This window comes from Lynx rufus, unplaced genomic scaffold (assembly GCF_022079265.1).
Source record: "Lynx rufus isolate CCGP_SWC_20201006 ecotype Redwood Valley unplaced genomic scaffold, mLynRuf1.p SCAF_4, whole genome shotgun sequence".
Lineage (NCBI taxonomy): Eukaryota > Metazoa > Chordata > Mammalia > Carnivora > Felidae > Lynx > Lynx rufus.
This window is the reverse complement of record NW_025814856.1, coordinates 113,637,710-113,663,362: the sequence shown is the minus strand read 5'-3', so window position 1 is coordinate 113,663,362 and position 25,653 is coordinate 113,637,710.

The following is a 25,653-nucleotide window of genomic DNA, read 5'->3' as shown; positions in this document are numbered from 1 at the left end:
CACATTCTTTTATTTGGAACTTAGTTACTTGTGCCCTAGCCCAGCTGCAAGGGAGGCTGGGAAAAAATTCCTTGGGAGCTCTTTGCCTACAAAGAAAAAGAAAGGTAATTTAATTAATATGCAGCTGTCTCTATCACACAGATACAAATAACATATGGTTAAAAAATGATTTATTTCAAGTCTATCCTTATAGCAAAGATGAATAATTGTAATAAAATTAAAAGGACAGTTATAACTGAAGTTTATAAAAGATTATGAATTTATCTGTGGTCGCTTTGATAAAATAAATGCATTGGTTTTCCTAGAAGCTTGCTTAATTTCAGCTTTAGTTGCATTTACTTTTCCAAGTGGAATATTATCTGTTGTTGACATTACAAATAATGTAGGCCGATGGCTTATAATATATTATTTTTCTTAGCTGTTTTATATTAAATGTTCAAATATCATAGCCATCTAGGTAATCTCAAAAAAGAATGTTGATGGAAGAAAAAATTATTTAACAAACTATAATTTGACTTAAATTGGGTTATTATTAAAATTTCCAAACATGATGCTGGAAAGTTGGGGAAAGATAAACACAACACTGCTAAACAGATATTAAATATATTACTGAATGTTTAAGGGAATGGTGGGATATTCAATTCAAGAGCAACCTCACACACTTTCCAGTTGTTTAACTTTGAGTAAGTTACTTAGTATTCTGGGACTCAGTTTCCATATCTGTAAAATATGGAGGGGGTTGCAAATTTGGAGTAATTAATTTCTAACTCTAAATGTTTAAAAGGCACATCAGAATAACAGAAGTCTTTTAAGTGTTTTGTGCACATAAAAGTATACCAAAAACCTGCCTTTCATTAGGACTAAACCAAAAACATTTCAGATATTTTGGTATCTGTAGAATTCCTTTTCTGGGAGAGGAAATAGACTTACTGGAAGCATATTTAGATAATTATTTTTTGTACCTGTAAAGGTCCTTGCATAGTACTTGATACAAAAAGAGAGCTTAATAAGTAAATTAATTTTAGCAATTAGAAAATCATTTCAGAGCGCTTCATAGGTTTTAAATCCCAAAACTTGTTTCTTCTTCTTATCCTATTACCTAAAAAATACTTGCAAATCACTTACTGTTTGGACTGCAACTTTACAATAAGTCTATCCCAAGGAGTTAGGCTGCCAGGAAAGGAAGAGGAAAATTTTATGTTGATTGACCACTCTCTTTCTCCTTATTACTTACCCTTTTCTCCTTTCTTTCTTTCCCTATTTCTGCCCTATAAATCCATGGTTATGAATTAAATCTGGGTAGTCCGATTTCAGAGCCCAAGTTCCAGACTCTTCTTCTATGCTGACTTTTTCTAGAACCTTTGACAGTGCTTTGCACATAAATACTCTGTAAATATTAACTGATGCTAAAATACTATTTTTGGCTTTTTTATTTTGTCTACTTTTTAAAATTTTTTGTAGGATTCAAGATTTAGAGAGTTTACAGATATGGGTAGATGCGGGTTTCAAGATGTTTCCAGTTATCTTTATCAATATCATAAGCAATTTTTTGGCATATGGCATTTGGCAAATGTTGCTAATGCAGCATTGCTTGATTTCTTTCAATCAGCATTTAATTTCTTTTGTTTACCGAGTAATCATTAAATCCTGTAAATCTAATCATTAAATCTTTCTTGCTCCTAAATCCCATCAATGGCCAAATCTTGCTTTTTACCTTTCAAACAGTTCTCAGATCTGTCATGTCTCTCCATCTCTATCAACAATACTCTAGTTAAACCTGCCCAGAATCGCATCCTCGGACCTCTACAGTAACCCCCTAATAGATCCTTATGACACTCTTGCTCATCCCAATACAATGATTTTCCTCAAAGGAGCTACATTGATCAATTGAAAAAATGCAAATGGATTTTGGCTGTTCTGTTGAGTATCAATCACAATTCAGACAAGAAACAGACTTCAGTTCAAATAGTTTAAATGCAGAGATTATAATGAAAGACCGACTTTGCAGTATGGTTATGGTTAAATAGTAGGAGATCCTGAGGAACATAAAGGTAGACAAAAGTGGAAGTTAATTACTGTCTCTTAGGTTGAAAAAGCAACTGGAATGAGTTGTATTAATTACCAGAGCTCACTGAGAGGGTCCATACAGCAAGGAATATAGTTGTGGAGAGACCACCAATACCAGTGATATTGCAGTGAAACAAGAAAGAATTAACTTGCTCTTCATTTCTCCTCTAGTCTCAGCTCTTTTGTCAGTGCCTTTTTTTGGCCAAATTTAACAAGAAACTGAAGTGCAAAGAGCCAGCATAACTTAATCCACGGGGGTCAGTCTGAGGGAGAACAGAGCTGAGCGGATACCATGAGGATTAACCAGTGCACCATAGCACCAAATCCTTCATCTGACCTGCAGAACCCTGCACAATCTGACCCTTTCCTACCTCATCAGGCTCATCCTTAACTACTCTCCTTCGGTTTCACTGAGCTTCAGCAATATTAAGATTTTTCGTTTTCTTGCATGTACTGTGCTTACTCCCACCTCAGTTCTTTATGGAAGCTGTTCCCTCTGTCTGATGAGTTCTTGCCTAACTTTTCACTTCATTAAAGCTTAATTGTCTTGCAGAGCTCAGCTCAAAAGACACTTCCTCAAGAAACTCTTACGTGATTCTCCAGACTGTGTCAGATCCTTGTGAAAAATGTCTGACTGCATCCTGCTCTCTTCTTGGTAGCAACTATCATTGTCTGTCTGTCTTCCTTCCTTCCTTCCTTCCTTCCTTTCTTTCTTTCTTTCTTTTCTTTCTTTCTTAAGAATATTTGTATTCCTGGATATGAACACAAAGATTTTTGTTTATCTTGTTCGCCACTGATTTCCCACTGCCTTGGTTAGCGTTTTGCATATGGTAGGCGGTCAATAAACATTGAATGATTAAAGAATAACCAAGTTAATGAATAAACATTTTTCATAGTTCATCTAAAAATGTAAAAACTTCATGTATGCCTATTTAACTTATACAAAACCACATATGAAATAGTATGGAGGAAAGTAATCTTGAACTGGCTTTCTTCTGTTGCATCTATTACTGTAGTGTTCTATTTATGTAGGAAACTGAAAAAAACAAACAAAAAAAGACAAGTTGCATTTAATATCATACTTCTTTCCTGCCTTTTAGGATAGACTGGATGATTACTTTTTTGTAAAGTCAAAGTGTAGTAGAGTGCTTGTGAGTTTAGTATTTACAAGGGCAGGATTGCAATAGAATGTACTCTAAATGTCCTTATTGTACCTTTCCCAATTCCTCATTATTATGTTATGTGCATCCCCCTCTCAGTATGTAGCAGAGGATCTCTAAGCCATTCTGATTCATCCCTCACCTCCAAATATCCCTGCCCCTCACCTGCCCCAGAAGATTATTTGCACTTACAAATTAGGTGAAGAAAGGGAGGCTTTTATGGGGTAGAGGTATACTGAAAATGTGTTACTTTTCAACAAAGTGAGTGTTATCAGGCAATAATTTTAATATTAGGTGGTGTGCAAACATTAAGCACGGTTATTCTGCTAAATCTGTTGTAGATAAAATTGTCCCATTTGATAGCCATTTAAAGTACAATAGTAAAATAATTCTCTCAGTGTCACCACAAAGTGAATGTGTTAATATCCCTACATTGCAAATAAAATAGCCAAAGGATGAATCTGTTAAATTTCTTGAATGTTGGGGCTCCTCAGTCTTCATTTCTTAGACCTTTTATTTTCTTGTTTGCCATAGTTGGGGCTAGCCTTATCTGCTCCCATGGCTGCTTTCTTTCTTTCTTTCTTTCTTTCTTTCTTTCTTTCTTTGTTTCTTTGTTTCTTTCTTTTTCTTTCTTTCTATCATCTGTCTATCTATGATTCTTGAATAAAACAGGGATTAGCGGCACTGAACCCCCACAAATTGAAAAGCTGCATGTGACTTTCTTTGCATATAGCTTTTGACTCCTCAAAAACTTAACTACTAATAGCCTACTATTGACCAGAACATAACTAATAACATAAAGAGTTGATGAACACATATTTTCTATGTTATATGTATTATATATATATATATAATATATTGTATTCTTACAATAAAGTAAGCTAGAGAAGAGAAAATGTTATTAAGAAAATCATAAGGAGGAGAAAATATACTTTCTAAACTGTAATTTATTGATAAAAAAAATCTGCGTAAAAGTGGACCCACGCAGTTTAAACCCAGGTTATTCAAGGGTCAACTGTGTGTATATATACACACATACACATACACACACACACACACACACACACACGACTTCTAAGTCTTTATCCCAGCCCCAGGTCTCTCTTTTGCTCGAGTTCTGCATTCCCAAGTTCCATTTTCCTTTCTCTCCCACCACCCCTCATGTTAACCTTCTTATATTTTCAATCTCAGTTAATGGATCACTACTTATGTAGTTTCCCAAATCCTATTTCTTGGATTCATTTTTTGACTTCTTTTTCCAAATCTAACCAGCCACCAAGTCCTTTCAATTTTAATTCCAAAATGTTCCATTAACTACTTTCAACACTTTCTCCCCATTGCTATTTCATTGGTCATTTTCTTACTATCCTAATATAATAGTTTTTTGTGACCTTCTTGCCCCATTTTCCCTCTTCATCATGGTCTGTCTTCTGGGAAGGGATAGTCACCTACCAAAACAAGATTTATATCACTTTTGCTCAGAAATATTTATTGTGCCTTAAGCTTCACTTTGCTTACTCCTCAGCTTGACATAAAAAGTTAAGTATGAACCATGTAAATCCTCTCTACCATTCTATCTATTTTAGGTTATCACTTGCCATCTCCTATCTTACCCAAGGATTCTGTATCCACATCTTGACGGCAGTAGTTACCATGTGCTTTCCGTGACTTTGTTTAGTGATGGAAGAGCTAAGTAGTCCTTTGAAAGCTCGCATTTCTGTGCTTATCTTCAGGGCAGCTTAATGGCTAATTCTTGGCATGTTCCAGACCTCATTTGATCCCACCCACCATCTTTCAAGAAATAGTACTAATGAGAATTATATTGAAATTACTCATATTCTGGTTTTCTTCATTTATAAGGCAATTTGTTTAACCATTTATTCAGTTATCAGTAAACTTTTATTGAATACCTACTTTGTACCAGACACTGAATATGGAGTTAAAGACCGTTTCATCAAGGAACACAGTCTAGTAGAAGAGATGAATATGTAAATAATGTAGGGATTGATCCTATTTTGGGTCTAAGATATAGATGTGTTTGTGTATAGCACATGAGTAGGTCTGGGCTTCTTATAAAGAAAACAAATATGTAAATTGCTGCTAATTTTTCAGTCTTTGAAATTTATTATTTAAAGGAAAGACTATTTCAAGTTTCTTTTTGATCCAAGCCCTTACAATTTCAAAATATGTCTTAAAATTTCAAATGTTTTGGGTACCTGACTGGCTCAGTCAGTGAGCATCCAACTCTTGATTTCAGTTCAGGTCATGATCTCACAGTTCATGAGTTCGAGCCCTAGAGGATATTATGCTAAGTGAAATAAGCCAGACTAAGGAAGGCAAATGCCATATTATTTCACTTGTATGTGAAATCTAAAAAACAGAATGAATAACCACACAAAAAGCAGAAACAGACCCATAAATACAAAGAACAAACTAAACTGATGGTTCCCAGAGGGGAGAAGGATAAGAGGATGGGCAAAATGGGTAAAGAGGAGTAGGAGATACAGGCTTCCAGTTATGGAATGAAAAAGCACAAGAATAAAAGGTACAGCATAGGAAATATGGTCAGTGGTATTGTAATAGCATTATATGATGAAAGCTGGTAGTTACACTTGTGGCGAGCATAACATAGTGAATAAACTTGTCAAATTTCTGTGTCATACACCTGAAATTAATGTAATGTTGTATGTCAACTATACTTCAATTAAAAAAAATTCTGACTAAAAAACATCAAATTCTTTGTTCACTCATAAATTTGTATTTATTGTATGTCATATATTATAAATACGAATGTGCTTGTTTATAATAGATAAGAAACATCGAATTTTTTGTTCACTCATAAATATGTATTTATTATATATCATATTATAAATACAAACGTGCTTGTTTATAAGGAGTATAATTAACTATTTAGCACATACAAGTATGTATGCACAAGATGTTCTAATATTCTTATAGAAATAATGAGTTGTGTTGTTTAAGAACTTAATTATTTCTCAAAAAAAGACCTTAATTATTTCTCTTGGAGATTGTGTTTAAAAATACTGACAGGGGCGCTTGGGTGGCGCAGTCGGTTAAGCGTCCGACTTCAGCCAGGTCACGATCTCGCGGTCCGTGAGTTCGAGCCCCGCGTCGGGCTCCGGGCTGATGGCTCAGAGCCTGGAACCTGTTTCTGATTCTGTGTCTCCCTCTCTCTCTGCCCCTCCCCCGTTCATGCTCTGTCTCTCTCTGTCCCAAAAATAAATAAACGTTGAAAAAAAAATTATAATAAAAAAAAATACTGACAAATTCTGTCTACAACCATTTGCTTTTCACATGACAAATTTTTTCATTATGATTGCAACTTGGACAGGCAGCTTGGGAGTAAATGTAACCCTACATATTTTTCCCTACTAATCTTTATACAAATGATTTTTTGAGATAATTTCATTAACCAGAAAAATCCATGATTTCAATAAGGCCCAGTAAAAATCTGTCAAGTTCAAAGTTGCTATAATTTGTCAATGTTTAGCTTGTGGTTTCAAATTTGTTCTCTAAGGGTTAGTTATGAATCAAAAAGCTGGAAGGGACTTTGCAGGGTCATTGTTTCCACTGTTGCCTAGACATGCACTAGCCAAACTTCTCTAAATTGACATTCTTATTTGAATCTCCTCTGAGGAAACAGGGACCACAGCCTTGCCTGAGTGAAGTACTTAATCACCCTTAGATTAAGTATATTCATTCTTAAGATATTCATTCTTAAGAGTGTGAACACTATTTGGCCCCTTTGTTGAAAATTAAGCCCAATTCCTTTTCGTTTTTAGGCAGGTGCTTATTGGTCACTATCTTTCATTAGACTTTAAACTTTCTTTATAGAACCTGTTTTCCTATTTATTTTCTTGAGTCTCTTTTAAGTTTTGCCATAATTTAAAACAGTAAAAGAAAATCTGAAGATGTTTCTCTTAAGCAAGGTCAAGAAGAGTAGGCTTCTTCCTACCAGCTAATTGGCAAAAATCCATTGAGGAAGGATTTCATTCCACGCTGGTATTCTGGATGTTAAAGTGCCAGTGCTGAACAAGAGGGAGTCTCTGACCTCTAGGAGCTAACATCCAGTCAGGACAGCAGAGAAGGAAACAGGCAATGCAGAGGCAGAAATGCTCAATAGGTTAGTGGCAGCATTCACAAAGGGGTAGCCAGTGGTGGCTTTAGGCTACTAAGGCTGTGAAACACCTATGGTGACTTAATACCATATTTAAGAATTTTGTACATTTATGCAGTGTAAAAGCCTTAAAACAGGTGAGAACTTCAACTTCTTTTCATGTGTACTTAAAACAAATAAATGAAACCTTGATTTGTTCTGTGGCATTGTCGGTAAGAACCCTTTTGATCTAGAGAAATTTACAGTTTTCTGATTTATTGCCCAACCCTTTATAAATGTCGGGAGATAAGAAAAATATGTTAGGTCTTATTCTAGTACAAATGCAAATATAGTCCCTAAAATAATTCATTTTTTTAAAAAAATGTAATCATAAATTTTAAAACATATTATATTTGTCCAATATTTACTCTTGACAAAAGATGAATGCCTTTGGTTTTCTTTTTTCCCCCATGACTCCTTTACTTGTAGATGATTAGCTGTATACATAGATGTATACATGTGTATATAAATACCTATTTTGTTGATAGGGTTGACAGCTGACTGCCATATAGTCACTATATATTCAACTTCTACTTCATGAATACAGTTCTTAAATTTATTCTATTCTTACACTGAATGGAAAACCAAATTTTTATCCCTTGTTTAAGTGATATATGATTATTATGGCACTGTATACCCTTTTAGTATATGTATAAATATGACCATATATCCTGATTTTCCCAGGATAGACCTGATTTTCATGTGCAGTTCTAGCATAATTTTTAATAGCTTCTTTTTTCATACTCAAAAGTCTCCTAGATTGAATGATAAATTACATTTGTTATATATATGATGAGCTTTAGGTCAGTCAACTTCAGTAAAGAGAGGATAAGGAAGTAGTTAGCATGAAGCAGAGAGTGTGTAAGGGCTTAAAGCTATCTTTGAAATTAGTAAAAATCACACATCTCTTCCTTTTTTCTGAAGAGGTCTGATTATTTTCTTGTCTTGGGACTTATTTATGATTTCATTTAAGTAATGTGAAGGAGGTGAGGGTGTTTTTGAGAGTCAGCATTCCTATAAATAATTCATATAAAAGATAGTCAATAAATAAAGTTGGCTGCATTTGAATAAAATAATTTAGAATTTTCAAATATCCAACTGATTGTTTATGAAAACAAACAAAAGCTCTGTCTTCTATCAAAATCTCAGCATATAGATCTCTAATGTAATAAAGTAATTGCACTAATTAATGTTTTAAGTACAAAGATTTTCTGGATATTGGTATGTTTTGTATTCTCCAAGTTACCATATCTGTATAGGTCTAAAATTACTTTTATTTTAGATACACATTAAGTTTTCATTGATGTATTTATATATTTATGCATCTTATATGGGGTTATTATCATGGCATGAATTAGAAAGTTTGCCTGGAGATGAACTGGGATGTTAGGTTGCTTGAATTGGAGACAGGCCGGGATGATATAGGCGGAGTCTATGGTACCATATGTTTTATCTTCTTGGAGAAATAGAATGATTGGAGAGCTACTTCTGAAAACCCTGTAGATTAGTTTTTTATGACTGCCATAACAAAAGACTATGGACTGAGTGGCTTATACAACACAATTGTATTTCTCACAATTCTGGAGGCTCAAAGTCCAAGATCAAGGTGTTGGCATGGTAATTTCTTCTGAGTTCTCTCTCTGACTTGTAGGTGGTCATCTTCTTCCTTTGTTCTTTACAAGGTCATTCCTCTGTGCATGTGCACCCCTCGTGTCTCTTTTTGTGTCCAAATTTCCTCTTCTTATAAGGACACCAGTCATACTAGATTATGGCTTACCCTAATGACCCCCTTTAACCTTAATTACCTCTAAAGATCCTAAATCTCCAAATACAGTCACATTCTGAGGTACTGGGGGCTAGGGCTTCAACATATAAATTTTGAGGGAGCACAATTCAGCCCATAACCCCTGGAAGGAGACATTTTATTTGCAAGAATGAGTGAAGCTAAATCCTATAGCACAAAAATTTGAAGGCAATGATGAGACATGTCTCAACTACTCCAGGAAAATTCTGGGAAGTTGTATTACAGTTCAGGTGGAATATATTGTTGGAACAAAAGTTCCTTTCACTGCTTATGCTCTGAAAAGGTCAGGTGCCTTTGAATAATTATGTTACCTGAATATATGAATAACTCATGTGTTAATGGTTTCTATTTGGTATGTTTTATGCCTTCCCAAGATACCTTGTTTAAATGTTAAAATAAAGAGGCTAAGACTCAGAATACATGAGTTGAAATCCTCATAAACAATAAGTTCTGTGGTCCTACGGAAACTGAAGTTAGGTTTTTAACTGATAAATTCTTCATTTAAATTTTATTATTATTTTAGAAGACATGTTCCTCTTCCCCTCACTTCCTTCACTACACCCCTCACTTCCAATTCGAAAGGATTAAGTTAATTGGATGCATAAAATATTCAGATCACTTAGAGAAATATAGAATGAGATCTTGAAATTCGTAGATCATTAGAGCAGGAATTAATATTACAGATAATCTCCTTCTGATTCTTTGATTTTCCATGTGAAGAATGTGAAGTCCATGAAAATATGTTTATTAAGAGTTTAAACTCGGGTCAAACCAAACTGGGTTTGAATCAGTCTTGGCCACTTTTTAACAGTGTGACTTGGGATAAAATACTTAACCTCTCTAAACCTTGGCTTCTTCAACTACAAAATGAAGAGAATGACAATACCTTCTTCATAGGATTACTGTGTGTTTCAAGTGAAGTAATAATTGTAAAGCACTTAGCACAGTGTTTAGCCCCTGTTAAGTGTTCAGTAAATCTTAATTCTAATAATAACTTAGGATACCATTGCCCAGGATCATGGAAATGATATTATTTGAAACCCTGACATTTCTCAGTTTTAGAGGTATATTTCAAATTTAGCAAGAAAACCATTTCCACTTTCAAAACTTTATAAATACTATTTACTTCTATTCATGCCTTCTTTTGATGGCTTCCACCAGCCATTAAGTGCAATAACTTTCTTTGGAGTAGCTAAAAACTGCTTTAGCTTTCACTCCTGCTTTGACATAAGCAGGCAGTTTTGTAGCAGTTGGGATTGTCAGAATTCTAGAAATAAATTCTGCTTTCTAATTCTAGAAATAAAAACACATTTACTATTTGATAGCATACTAAATACAGTTATTTAGGGTTGAGGGTCCATTGACTTTTAGAATATTTATCAGGTTTGGGGACAAATTTATAGCCCAACAAATAGAAACTCTTTTGAACTATTTCAATGGAATCATATTTGTGTAAAAATCGACAAGAACTGGCAAGGAGCTTGATGAAATGATCCGAAAAGTCCTGGAGATATAGGTTTCTTAAAAGTCAATTTTACTGTAATAAACCTAAGAATAGGCAATTACATATGTATCATTATAAACTGATCAAACAATAGCATAATGTAAGGTACAGTTTAGGGCTGTGTTTTCCATGCAGAGGGATAGGGTTGGGAGGAATGGGGGCACAAGGGCATTTTTCAGAATGTTGGGGGTATGTGGGTAGGTGGCTTAGTGTGAAAACACCTGCAGTGTGTTTCTCATTGCTATGACTTGCTTTTAGTTATGCATGGTATTTAATGTATAGTCAAGTAGGAAATGAGATCTTTGTTTATCAAATGAGGGCTTTTGTTACAAAAGGTTGAGAAAACCTGGTTTGGGTGAAGGGGAGAGTAATCATGAGTTACTGTAGTAAAGTGAAAAAGGCTTTGTTGTCAGTTACATATTAATTCAAATTCTGTCTCTTCAATTACATTTTACCTCAAGAAAGGAAAATGTCAGTGAGTTTCTCAGTGATAAGATGGGCAAAATATCAACTGTCCTTAAAATAGGGTTGCTATAAGAATTAAATGTGTTAACTTACTCAAAGGCGTAGTACACTGTTGGTATTCTCTTAAGAACAACTATTATAAATAGCATATAACTTCTCCTTGTGTTCTGTGTTTACTGTCTCAGTCAGCTTAGGTTGCTATGACAAAATGCCATGGATGGCTTAAATGACCAACATTTATTTCTCACAGTTCTGGACGTCAGGAAGTCCAAGAGAAAGGTGCCACCATATTCAATACCACTTTCTCACTGTACCATTACATTGCAGAGAGCAGGAGCAAGCTATTGTGTTTATTTTTATAAAGGCACTAATCCCATTAATGAGGGCTCCACCATCATGATGTAATTATCTCTCAAAGGCCCTACCTCCTTATACCATCACATGGGAAGTTAGGCTTGAACATATGAATTTGTGTGTGGGGGGGAGGGAGATGGGGACACAGACATTCAATCCATAACAGCCACAAACAACTTCATTATTCTCTATAACATTAGGCATCTTAGCTAATGCTACTATGTAATCACTTCTATGGTAATAACTTGCTTTGATGAAGAATCTAGAAAAGTGAAATGATAAAGAAATAATATGAAATTTCTTTAAAGGAAAAAGGAATTATATATATACAGGAATGAAATCTCTGTGGGTATTTCATAATAATAGTTAGGCATGATTGTATTAAAGTGGGAAATAAGTCAACAAAAACATAAAAAGTGAAAAAACATAAGAAAAATGTCTGAAATTTGCACATATGAAATATTCATTGTATTTTTAATTGTAAATTTATTTTTATTAAATACACTTTATAATGGTTTATAGTAGCAAAATTTTGTGAAATCTCTAGAAATCTATAAAATGAGTTAGACTGATTTGCTTGGGGTGGCTTCTGTCAGTTAATTTAGAATGAAATAAGAAAATGTAGCTTCTATGCAAGTTTTCATTAGAGAAAAAAACAATATGTTTGAATTGGTACCGCTTAAGTCTGTCACTTACTAATTAATATTGGATTTTATATTGAACAGAGATCAAGTGTTCTACTAAAAATAAAATTTGTTATCACATTTTGGTAATAGATGCTGTATAAAATGAAACTATAATTGCATATAGAATGTATCATGCATCATAGCTACTTGGTTTCATATAATGAAAATACTAATGATATTAAAATAATTAACATTCATATGAAAATGTATTCTATAGTTTATTTTTAAAGATTCTTATTATAATGATATGTTTGGTGACAAGTCATATCAGATTATGTCTATTGTCCTGACACAGTTATTTTTATTTTTTTTAATGTTTATTTTTTTGGAAGAGCAAGAGCACAAGTGGTAAGGGGCGGAGAGAGAGGGTAGGAAAGAATCTTCACTGTCAGTACTGTCAGCGCAGAGCCTGATGCAGGGCTCAATCCCATGAACCATGAGATCATGACTAAAACCAAGAGTTGTATGCTTAACCAACTAAGCCACATAGGCACCTTCTGACACAATTATTTTATTTTATTTTATTTTTATTTATTTTTTACTTATTTATTTATTTATTTATTTATTTTAATATATGAAATTTATTGTCAAATTGGTTTCCATACAACACCCAGTGCTCATCCCAAAAGGTGCCCTCCTCAATACCCATTATTTTAAACACCCCTTCTACCTGTTCAATACTGTTTTGATTTGAATAATAAGTTATATCATCACCTTAATAATATTACTGAGAGATTTAAAAAATGTTTTCTAAAATATTTACAGTAGAAGTTTCATTCATTTAGTTAACTAAAGTTTATTTAGAGCCTGTGTGGATCATGTGCAGGTGCTATGAGAAAATAAAATAAATGAAATAAAATAAAATAATTAAAGAGAAAGAGAGAGAGAGAGAGAGAGAGAGAGAGAGAGACATGGTCTATATTCTCCCACAACTCATAGTGCTCAGAAAGAAAAGAATTTTGTATACAAATATAGAGACAAATGTATAATTGCAGCATGGTAAGTGTTAAGAAAGGGAGGTTCATTGTATTATGAGGGAGTGTAACAGGAAGAATTGTCTTGGACATATACAACATTAAGGTATCTGATCCTTAACACAACTAAGATTCATGGGGTGTAATCATTAAGTCTCTCCATTGGGGAGATCACAACATGGAAATTGACTTGTCTTAGAGTGAGAAAGGGAGAAATCCTAAAAGCGTCCCTAAACCAGAAGTGACAGGTTTTTTTTTGTTTTTTTGGTTTTTTTTTTGTAATCTAATGTCTGGAGTTATATCACTTACACCATATTCTGTTAGTTGGAAGGGGTCATTAAGATTAGCCCACACTCAAGGGGAAGATTTTACATAAAATGTGACTACCAAGATGGGGGAATCCCTGGGAGGCATCTTAGAGGCTGCCTATCAAGTTACCAAGTTTTCCCACATTTATCAAAAAGATCGTATGTTTTTCTTTTAATTTCTTAAGGTACAAATGATAAATCCAATTTAGACATAATATTTTAATTTTTCCTGTACATTGCTAGATGTGATTTGTGGATAATTTGGTTAAACTACCTTTATGGTTATGTTTGAAATTTGCCTATAAATTTCATTTGCTTGTGTGGTTTGCAGTCAAGGTTGTGTTAGTGTCATAAAACAATTTGAGGAGTAGATTGTAATCTAGAATTGTGTAAGACTGAAATTACAAAAAACTTCTATGACTGTGAGAACTTCAATTTGCGATTGAGAGTTTTTATCATGAATAGAAACTAAATTTTGTCAAATGCTTTTTGTGCATCAATTTACATGATCATATGATTTTTCTTCTCTAGCCTGTTGATATGGTAAATTACATTTATTGATTTTTGAGTATTGAACCAGTCTGTGTCTCAAAAATAAATCTCACTTGGTTATGGTATATAATTCTTTTTATATTTTGGTGAATTTTATTTGCTAATGTTTTGTTAAGAATTTTCACATTTAGGGGCACCTGGGTGGCTCATTAGGATAAGTGTCATCTCAGGTCATGATCTCATGGTTTTTAAGTTTGAGCCCTGCATGGGGCTCTCTGCTGTCAGGGCAGAACCTGCTTCAGATCCTCTGTCCCGCCCCCACCCCTTACCCCTCCACTGTTCTTTCTCTCAAAAAGAAATGAACATTAAAATAAATAACTTTCACATTTATATTCATAGTGGATATTGATCTGCATTTTTTTTTGTACTACTTTGTCTGGTTTTGATATCAAGATAATATTGGCTTTATGGAATTAGTTCCTCCTCTTATTTTCTGGAAAATATTGTGTTGAATTTGTGTTAATTCTCTTAAGCATTTGGTAGGTTCTTCCATGAAACTAAGATTTCTTTTTTGGGAGATTATAAATTCAATTTTCTTAATAGTTGTAGGTCTTTTTAAATGATCCATTTTTATAGTGGGTGAATAGTGGTACTGTGTACTTTTCAAAGACTTTGTTTCATCTATGTTATCAAAGTTATGGGTGTAGAATTTTTCATCATATTCCCTTATTTCCCTTCTGATGTCTATAGAGTCCATAGTGGTATACTCTGTTATATTCCTGATAGTAGTAATTTGCATGTTCTCTCTCTCTCTCTTTGGTCAGTCTTGCTGGAAGCTTGTCAGTTTTATTAATCTTTTCAAGAACTGCATTTTGGTTTTGTTGATTTCCTTTATGTTTTTCTGTTTTTAATTTCACTAATTATATGTTGTTTTCTTTATTAATTTTATTTGTTTTGTGTTTATTTTACTATTCTTTTCCTAGATTCTTAAAGTGGGAGTTTAGATGGTTGATTTAAGACTTTTCTTCATTCTAATATAGAATTTAATTCTATAAATTTCCCTCTCAGCCCTGTATTAATTGTGTCCTACATACAAATCTAGATATGATGTATTTTCATTTCCATTAAGTTCAGTGATTACCTGGGGGGAGGATGAACATTCTGGCTCCCAGGTTGATCTTCTCTGACACCAGTTCAGTATGGGATGGGTGGAAGAGTTTAGGTGCTTGGTAGGTGTCTAGGTGTATCTTTTTCCTGGTCTTTTAATTTGAGAGAGAAGGTTGGACCTTTTGGTCTGTACCCATTGGCATTTCCTAGTTGTCAGTTATGCAATGTTTAGCCTGGGATATATGTGGCAAGAAACCCCCTAGGGAACTCATAGTATTGTTTCTTGTGTTCTGGGGTCGCTGGCCAGATTGCCTTCAGATTCTTAGGTTTATTTCATATATAATATCCCGTTTTAATTGTGGTTGGTGGGAGGATTAGGGAAAAGTACATCTATTCCATTTTCCCAAAAGCAGAAGTCTTCAACATGTCTTATTTTAGGTATGTAGTATTTTAGGAGTTGCTGGAGTGGCTCATTTGGTTGAGCGTCCAACTATTTATTTATTTATTTATTTATTTATTTGATTTATTTAGAATGAGCAGAGGAGGGGCAGAGAGAGAGGGAGAGAGAGAATCCCAAACAGGCTCCGCACCGTCAGGGCAGAGCCTGATGCGCATCAGGCTCAATCCTGTGAGATCATGACCTGAGCTAAAATCAAGAGTTGGACCCTTAACTAACTAAGCCACCCAGTTACCCTTCTCCCTGACTCTTTCTTCTATGTGTTTGAAGAAGATATGCATCCTCCAGTTATTCGGTGGAACTTTCAATATGATTAGATTGAGGCTGTTGGGTGGCTCAGCCAGTTGAGCATCCAACTCTTGATTTTGGCTCAGGTCATGTTCCAGGGTCATGGGATCCAGCCCTGTGTCAGGCTCCACCCTGAGCATGAGACCTGCTTAAGATTCTCTCTCTCTCCCTCTCTCTCTCTCTCTCCCTCCCTCCCTTGCCTCTCTTTCCAGCTTGTGCTCTCTCCCTCTCTCTTCCTCTCAAATTAAAAAAAAAATGTATATGTGTGTATATATATGTATGTGTATATGTGTGTGTGTGTGTGTGTGCGTGCGTGCATATGATTAGATCAAGTATATGTTACTTTTGTTCTCAGGTCTCTATATATCTTTCCTGCTGGATATATTGTTTACTGAGAGAGATATATTAACATATCTCACAGAAATAGATAATTTTCATTTTATTCTTATACTTCTGTTAATTTTTCTTTAAAGTTATGTCACTAGGTGCATAAGGTGCATATAAGTTAAAAATTGTTATACTTTTCGAATTCAGTGTTCAATTTTATAGTGACCGTCTTTATCTTTAATAGTTTTTTTTGCATTTGTAATTATTTTATCTGATTTTAATATAGTTACTCCAGCTTTATTTTGCTTAGTATTTGCCTGGTATATCTTTTCTATTCCTTTGGCCTTCACTATTTTGCTTCTTTATGATATATTGGTCACATAAACAAAATTTAACAGGACTTTAAATTTTTTTTTAAATTTTGTGCAGTGAACATTGTTTTTAAATTTGTTTTTAATGTTTATTTATATTTTGAGAGAGAGAGGGAGAGAGAGAGAATGAGACTGTGTGAGCAGGGGAGCAGTAGAGAGAGAGAGATGGAGACAGAATCTGAAGCAGGCTCCAGGCTCTGAGCTGTCAGCACAGAGCCTGACGTGGGGCTTAAACTCACAAGCTGTGAGATCATGACCTCAGCCAAAGTCAGATGCTTAACCAACTGAACCACCCAGGTACCCTAGGAACATTGTTTTTAATAAAGAATTTGTCTATGTCTATAATGATTACTGATAATCTTTTGATTGGTTGTATCATTTTATTATGACTATCTATTTGCCTCAGCTTCTCTCTTTCTCCCTACCTTCTTTATTGCTACTTAGTGCTTTTTCACTTTCATTTTTTTGTTTATGCAAAAGTTTTTAATTTTTATTGATTAAATTTAATAATTTTTGGAATTGCATCTAGATTTTGAGTTCATAATTACTGTTTCTCATTTTCATAATTAGTGTGTTTTAAAACGCTTCATCTTTACCTCCTTTAAAATTGTCTTGTCCTAATTCGTTCTATGATTTCCTTTCTCTTAGATATGTACCATCTTAACTTCTCATTTTTGTTTACCATAGTTTTCTTTCTCTTTACTACATTCTGGATAATTTCTTTGAACTTTCCTTCCTTTTACCAACTCTCTCCGTAGATTTTCATTTGCTTCTTTCAGTCACCTTTGCATTTAATTAAGTTGTTTATTTTAATTAAGTTGTTAAATTTTATTCTCTAAGATTTTTCACACAACAGAGGTGTTAAAAATTCAACTGTAAATCCATGAGGGGGACTATGTCGTTATGAATTCTCTGGAGAGATTCTCCGTTCCCTCCCACCTTCACTATGTCCTCATCTGTGTCCTGGCTTGAGGCAGATGAGTATCCTTGTTATCTCCTTATGGGTAGAAGGTTTTATTTCTTCTTCACATTTATACTACTACTAAGAAATCTTACTAGATTTCTCACTTTGAGCAAGTGCTAAACATTATCCCTGTCCCTGTATGCTATTCAGGCTTTAGAGAGAACTCAGGTGTCTAGGGTTGGGTAGAAGCGCTCAGAAGGAAAAGCTACCTTTGGCACTGGCTTGTCCCTCAACTTTCCTATGCAGCTATGAGGGACTCCACAAATCCTTTTGTTGGTTTCTTAGTTTTTAACCCAGCAAATCATTTAAAATCAAAACTGTACATATATATTTATTCACCATTTTAGTTGATTTTTTCTAGAGAATAAGTAGTTCAGAGTATCTGATGCTGCTAGAAATGAAAGTTTAGGCCTAATCTTTTTTATCTATAATTTCGCTTCCTTTACAAGTCATTATTACTTACTAATTTCTGTGTTAGTGGGTGGCTCTATTACAAACTGATGTCACCATACCCTTCTGGTGATGAGTCAGCTATTTGTGGGTTAAAAGGAGAATTCTACTTCCATCTGCTTGTCACTTAGGGTTTAAAGTAGATAGTTTCATCTCCTGACTTAACAAAAAAAATCTATTCCTATATTTCATAAACAGAGTGTTAGCTGTGGTAACATCGTATTTCTAATTTTCGCTTATATTTTTTAAGCATTGTCAATATTTTCACTGGGAGGTGATCAGGTCTCCCTCGATATCAGATATGACTTGTTTCCCATTGTTGTTCTGGCTTGTCACTGTTTGAGTACCAAATTTGGAGACCATTTTAGGATTTGATAAAAGAGCACTAGATCTGGCCACTGTGTAGAAAAGAGTCTGTAAGAAATAATTTCTGTCCACATAGAGTCACAGATTCCTTCATATCAGTCTGAGATTCTGTTGCTTTCTGGTTAGCTTTTACTTGAACATCTGTGTTTATGGCTATGGCTACTTTTCTAATTAAAAGTATAAGGAAGGGAGGGATAAAGGGAGGGAGGGAGGAAGAGAAAGAAGAAGAAGGAAAGAAAAAGTTTCCCTGAAATTTTCAGTTATTCTTATTTAATCATCCAATATATGTTGATTACTTTCAAAGAAGTCACATAAGGCTTCCATAGAAATTTGTTATTCTTAACTTAGTTTCCCATTTGCACCCACTCTACCCACTTACCCAAATGAAACAATCATCCTGGTTCTCATTCATGAATAGATAAACTATGGAGGGCAAGAACCATGCATTTCTTTCCCTATTTCCCTTCCCTTCCCTTCCTTTCCTCTCCTTTTCTTATTTATCTTAAAGCTTGAGGGTTTAGCATTTAGAAAGTCTTCAATTAAGTTTTAATTCAAACCCAGCTCCAGCGCTACCTCCTCTGGCTATACTGTCTGTGAGAAAATTTACCCTAAATACTGTACTACAGGATAAGTACAAGTTACCTGTAGTTGATACCTTAGGGAGAGTTAATTAGTAGAGAGTTCCTTATTCTACATAAATGACTTAGGGTTAATTAATAAAATGTTGAAATTAATGGTATTTAAGTTATGAGGTTGGTTGGAATGGTGATAAAGGACCCAACAGCACCTTGGCTTGAGCTAATATATTGGAGAAGACCCCCCCCCCCCACCCCCCCAGCCTAGCAGTGTGTGTCAGTCAAGCAGAACTCCAGGTTTGCACTCTGGTGGACCTGCAGTCTCTTCACCCCAGTGATGAGGATGAGACTACAGGAGCCAACGCTGAGTCCTCTTTGAAGTGGGCATTGTATGCAAAAGGCATATTTTTTAGGTCAGGGATAGGAACTCTGCACCTTCAGAAAGGTCACGCTGGCTTGCTAATAAATGCCTTTGCATTTGGCAAAAGGTGGTTTGAGATTTCTTTTATTGAAAGTGATTCCTTGGAAGTGACACATAAGCATGGGGACTACTGTCTGTACTTCTACATCTAAATATTACAGGTCTCCAAAAAGAAGTGGACATTTGTTAGATAGGCATGCTGACTGGTTTGCAACGCTTTAATTTTATGATTATGTACATTCCTGTTGCTTCCCTAGGTATCCGAAATTCTCTGAGAGCCAGATTCCAGAATACACTGTGAGCAGCCAGGTTATTAGGGTGCTACTTTGACACAGCACATGGTAAGCTTTAAAAAAAATCCAGTAGAGGCTTTTGAACTCTCTAAGTGATGGTGATAATACTTTTCTCATAAGAAACAATTGAAAAGGAAAAAGAAAGATTGCATTTTCAAGGTTACATTTCCTTGGGTGTATCTTTGTTTTCAATCCTTTCCCTTGACCTACCAGCAGCACTATCTTTCAGACTAAGGAAAAATGATCACATGTCTCTTTTTGCAAGCAAAATGGTGACACACTTGTTTGGTGTTTCATGAAACAAAAAGCCCATCAATTGCAAATTGTATATCATTCATTGTTCTTTGGAAGTTAGTTATACATGAATTATATTATAGCAATGCAGTCTATGTGTCAATTTCTTCTGTAAGTTGCCATATTAGTTTTCCTGCATAGACATCCTCTTCAATTGCCATATACTTTTTCCCTGAAATCTTGCTATGCTGTGTAGCAAATATGTTAAAAAGGCTTTGTTCTTAAAAAGCCACCCATTGAGTAGGAGTAGGAATTCAAATGCTAAGGTCACCATGGGATCCAACAATTACTCAGCTCAGTAAGATCTGTGTGACATCACACTTTTGTTAAATATCTTAGGGGAAAAAAAGAGAGAGGGAAAGAGGCCAACACTTGCTGACTCTAAGTGCTGAAAGAACTTTTGTTTTTTGTTTAAATTATCTCTCTCTCTCTCTCCTCACCTCCAACCAAGGCAAAGGAGCATTTCCCAGCATAATAAACTTGTTATATAAAATGGGATTGATTAATCCATCTTTGGAGTATAAACCACTGACCGTTTCACTATGGAGTGGCTTCTTTTATAGATTTTTCTAGAACACTATTGAGGCAGATGTTAACTTTATTCTTAGAAAAGATCTTGTGAATTTCTTTCTTTTTAAAAAATTATTGTAAAAAATACACAACATAAGATTTACCATCCTAACCATTTCATTTCTAAGTGCACAGCTCAGTAATATTAAGTATCTTTACATTGTTATGTAGTCAGCCTCCAGAACTTTCTCATCTTGCAAAACTGAATTAAGTAACAACTCACCATTTCCCTCCTTCTCAGCCCCTGGTAATGACTGTTCGGCTTTCTATCTCTATGAATTTAACTATTCTAGATGTCTCATTTAAATGGAAAGACCCAGTATTTCTCTTTTGTGACTGGTTTATTTTACTTGGCATAAAGTCTTCAAGGTTCATCCCTATTATAACATGCATCAGAATTTCCTTCCTTTTTAAGGACGAATAAGATTCCATTGCATAACACATTTTATTTTTCCATTCATTCAGTGGACACTTGGGTTACTTTCACCTATTGGCTATTATGAACAGTGATGCTATGTACATGGACTTGCAAATATCTCTGTGAGATTCTGCTTTCAGTTATTTTGGCTATACACTGAGAAGTGGATTTGCTGGATCATATGGTAATCCTAACTTTTGAGGTACTGGCATACTGTTTTCCATAGCAGCTATACCATTTTATATTCCACAAACAATTCATAAGGGTTCCAATTTCTGCACAATGCCCATACTTGTTATTTTCTGTTTTTCTTTTTAAATGGGTATGAGGTTGAAGTCACATTATGGTTTGGATTTGCATTTAACTAATGATTAGTGTTTGTCAGCTATTAATGTATCCTGTTTCCATGTGTTTGTTAGCTATTAATATATTATCTTTGGAGAAATGTCTGTTTAAGCCCTTTGCCCATTTTTTAGTCATGTTATATTGTTGTTGTTGGGTTGTAGCAGTTCTTTATATGTTATAGATAATAATCCCTTATCAGATATATGATTTCCAAATAGTTTCTCTAATTTTGTAGGTTACTTTTCCACTATATTGATTTGTGTCTTTTGATGAACAGAAGTTTTAAAATTGATATAGTGTAACGTATCTAGTTTTGCTTTTGTCGCCTATGCTTTTGCTGTCATATTCAGGGCATCCTTAACAAATCCAATGTCATAAAGCTTTCCCTTATGTTTTCTTATAAGAATTTTACAGTTTAAGGATATATGTTTTGGTCTTTGATCCATTTTGCATTAGTTTTGTATATGGTGTACTATAAATGTACAATCTCATTCGTTTGCATGTGGTTATCCAATTTTCCCATCACTCTTTGTTGAAGAGACTGCTCTTTGGTTTTGGCAACTGTATTAGTTGGCTTGGGCTGCCATAACGAACTACCTTAGACTGAGTGGTTTAAACAACAGAAGTTAATTTTGTCACAGCTTTGGAGGCTGGAAGTCTGAGTTGTCTATTTTGTTGGTCTATATGTCTCATTTCTTGAATTTTTGCTTTATTATTGTAACTATAAATTTCAGTACCTCTTCTTTATATCTGAAAAAAAGAATAAAAGTTTGCTTGGGAATTTTAAAATATCAGGTAAATGAATTATCAAAATATTTAGTAGCTGGGTTAATTTCAAAGTGGATTTTCTTGGTAACATTGCAATATATATATACTTTTTACTTTTCAGCAGTGCCTGTTACTAAATAATAAGTTCTGCTTTATTTTTATCAACAAATATTCTTGGATTAATTTATTTAAACTTAAATACTATATTCACTGTGTTCTAGCATAATCCCCATTTTGACTTAGTTATTTTTATGTTAGTCTTATTTCTAAATGCTATAGAAAGCACACTATATGTTTTTAAAATTAGATCTACCTAAAGTTTTAAGAATTTCCTTAGATAGTGCTTCCATTTTTTTCAATATTTAAATTCTAGTTTGCCTTTAGTTTGTAAACAATTATTGCTTTCCCCCACCTGGAATAGAATTGCATGTATTCAAAATAGATCCAAGCCAAGTCACACAGTAGCTGGGTATGAAATGGCATCAGGTTCGTTTTCTTCTAGCTACCTGATATCTGAGAGTACATAATCCATGAACTGTCAAAATAGAAAAAGTTGAATAAATGTGGAAGTGAAGAAAAAAAATGAAAGAAACTGCTCTGAAAGAAATTTTTTATTCTGAGAAATAAGGCATAAATTTATGGAGTACATCTTCCAATTTTCTTTAATTTCTTATAAAGAGAGCATCTTTTCACATAATAAACTGGTATTAATAAACTAAGAAGGAATAGAAAATCAAATGGAACCAGTGAAATACTAGATTCACTACAAAAACAAATTATCTTTCAGAAATATGTATCTTATAATTATAGCTGTATTTAAAGTTATGAATGTATGCACAATTCAACCTTTGTGCTAAAACAGACCCCAGTCACAACATTGACTTTTCAAACCTCTAGGTCTTTATTCAGGTTTTCTCCTGAAAAATTTGAATGTGAAAGTAGCATTGTCATTTGGGCACAGCAGAAACAGCACAGGCTGGAGTTTGAATCCTTGCCCTGCCTATTACTAAATGTAGTGTTTTAGGCGAGTTATCTCATTGCATTGAGCCTCCATTTCCTTACCTGCTTGCATCATTGTAAGAAAGAGATTGTTTTCTTAAATAATTTAGCAAATGATAAGAATTAAAAATGAACAGCCGTTATGGTCGATACTAAAACCTAAATGCTAAATATGGAGACATGTCACTGGGCAGGGACTGTGGTTATCTGTAGAGTTTGTACAGTTATTCATGGCCTTTAAAAAATACATTTTCTGGGGAGCCTGGGTGGCTTAGTCAGTCACGCCTCTGCCTTCGACTCAGATCATGATTTCACAGTTTGTGGATTCAAGCTGCACATTGGGCTCTGCGCTGACAACTGTGGAGCCTGCTGGGCATTCTCTGTCTCTCTCTCTCTGCCCCTCCCTTGCTCTCTCTCTGTCTTTCTCTCAAAATAAATAAATAAACATTTTTAAAAATAAATAAAAAATACATTTCATTGGTATGCAAGCTTGTAATTCATTAGACATCTTTAAAAGTTGGTTTAACAATGTAAAGCAAATGCAATTTGCTTAGAATTCCACTCTCTCTCTCTCTTTTTTAATGTTTATTTTTGAGAGAGAGCACGAGCAGGGGAGGGGCAGAAAGAGAGCAAGACAGGGAATCCACAGCAGACCCTGTGCTGACAGCAGTGGGCCTGATGTGGGACTTGAACTCACAAACTGTGAGATCATGACCTGAACCGAAGTCAGACACTCAACTGATTGAGCCATCCAGGTGCCCCTAGAATTCCACTCTTTTGCTAGGCATCCCTCACTTAATATGAAGTGGGGTATATCTTAATTATTTCCTAATCTCTGATATACTTGTCCACCTGGGAAAATTTCAGGATTGTTTGAGTTTGGATGTATTGCAGATCTGTGTATGTTTGAAGCCAACTCTAGGGTTACTGTTCACTATGGGGGTGAGGTCTGGTGACAGTTTTTCTGTGGCCCAAACAGATTTTGAGTTTAAGAGGTCCTTAGGGTATTTGCCCAGGACCCCACTTTAGTGACTTGTTTTGTTTTTGTCTTTGTTTTGGCTAGAGAAGAGCAAGCATACCTCAAGAAATTCTGTACAGTTATCCAAATAGCTGGAGATTTCTAAATGTTGAATGTAAGAAGCATAAAAATATAAAATAATACTTTCAATAAAGCTGTAGTCTGTAGAAATTTCCCTCAGTTACTTTCTGCTAGTGACAGAACCAAGTTAGGAACCTTTCAGTAGGGCATATTTTACAAGTGGTACTTCTATTTTGATTTAATATGGCTTCATGAAAAAGTATATGGGGACAGAAGAGATGAATTTGAATATTTAGTTTATTTTTGACGGAAAGGAAGAGAATCATTCCTTTAAAAGTTTCTTTTTTTTTTGTCATCTAAAGTTCCATGTAAATGTCAGTGATTACACATATCATAACTTGAGAATCTTGAAGGGAAGCTATTGAATACACATAAGTCTATCATCTATATCTATTATAGAGCAAATCATTTTAAAATGCAGCTGGATTCTTGACACTTTTATTGGTAGAAAATAAAGTGTGTGTATCCATATCTAAAAATAAAATGGAGCTGGATTCTTGACACTTTTATTGGTAAAAAATAAAGTGTGTATCCATATCTGAAAATATAATTGAGCCTTTCCCACCCCACCCCCCCCTCAAGTGCCCCAGTGTACATTGTTTCAATATCTTCCAAGGAAATACAAGAAGAGTGAGGAGTAAAGCAAGTGGCTGGCCATTAAATGTTCCTATAGATGCCAATAATTTCATTTTACTAGGTTAAGTGCTTTAAAAAGGGAAAGTCAAAGTAAAATCTCTTTTTATGCTCATTGCTCCTTTGGGAGACAATTGTCATTTCTTAAGCATTTTTGCATTTCAATGTAAAAAAAAGTTCTGATAAATCATCTATTCATTTAGAGGAGGGCACGTACCCTGGGTTGTTTTTCTGGTCACGCTAATAGATTTTTGCTGATTCATGCACACCCTCTTGCCCTGTTCCCGTTGTGAAATAATCACTTTTATTTGTAATGTGACTAACCAGGGTTGGGGTACATTCTGCAACCACAGAACAAAATGAAGCCATTGGCCTAAATATGGACTGAAACTTTGACATTGATTGTATAGTATTTTAACCAATGTAGAAACTACCAGAAGCTTGTACCTGGAATTTTCCAAGTATCTGCTACATGATCTAGTAGATAACACTATAAACATCATTATGATTAAAATGCCCCTGTTTGTGAAATAAAATATAAGAAAACAGCCTACAGTTAAATCAGTATTGGTGCCTTACTTCCTCTTGAGATTATTATTTAACTATTTTAGTAATAATAACAATAGCAACAGTGGCAACAATGATAGCTAACATTTATTGAGTGTTTCTTTTAGGCCAGTGTTATGGGTTGAATTGTGTCTCTTAACCTCCCACCACTTCAACAAAGTTATGTTGAAATCTTAATCCCTAGTATCTCATCACATCACTGTATTTAAAAAGTCTTTAAAGAGGTGATGGAAGTTAAGTGAAGTCATTGGGGTGAGCCCTAATTCAGTATGACTGCTGTCCTAATAGGAAGAGGAGATTGAGACACAGACACAAGAGAGAAGAGTACTTGAAGACACAGGAAATGGCTG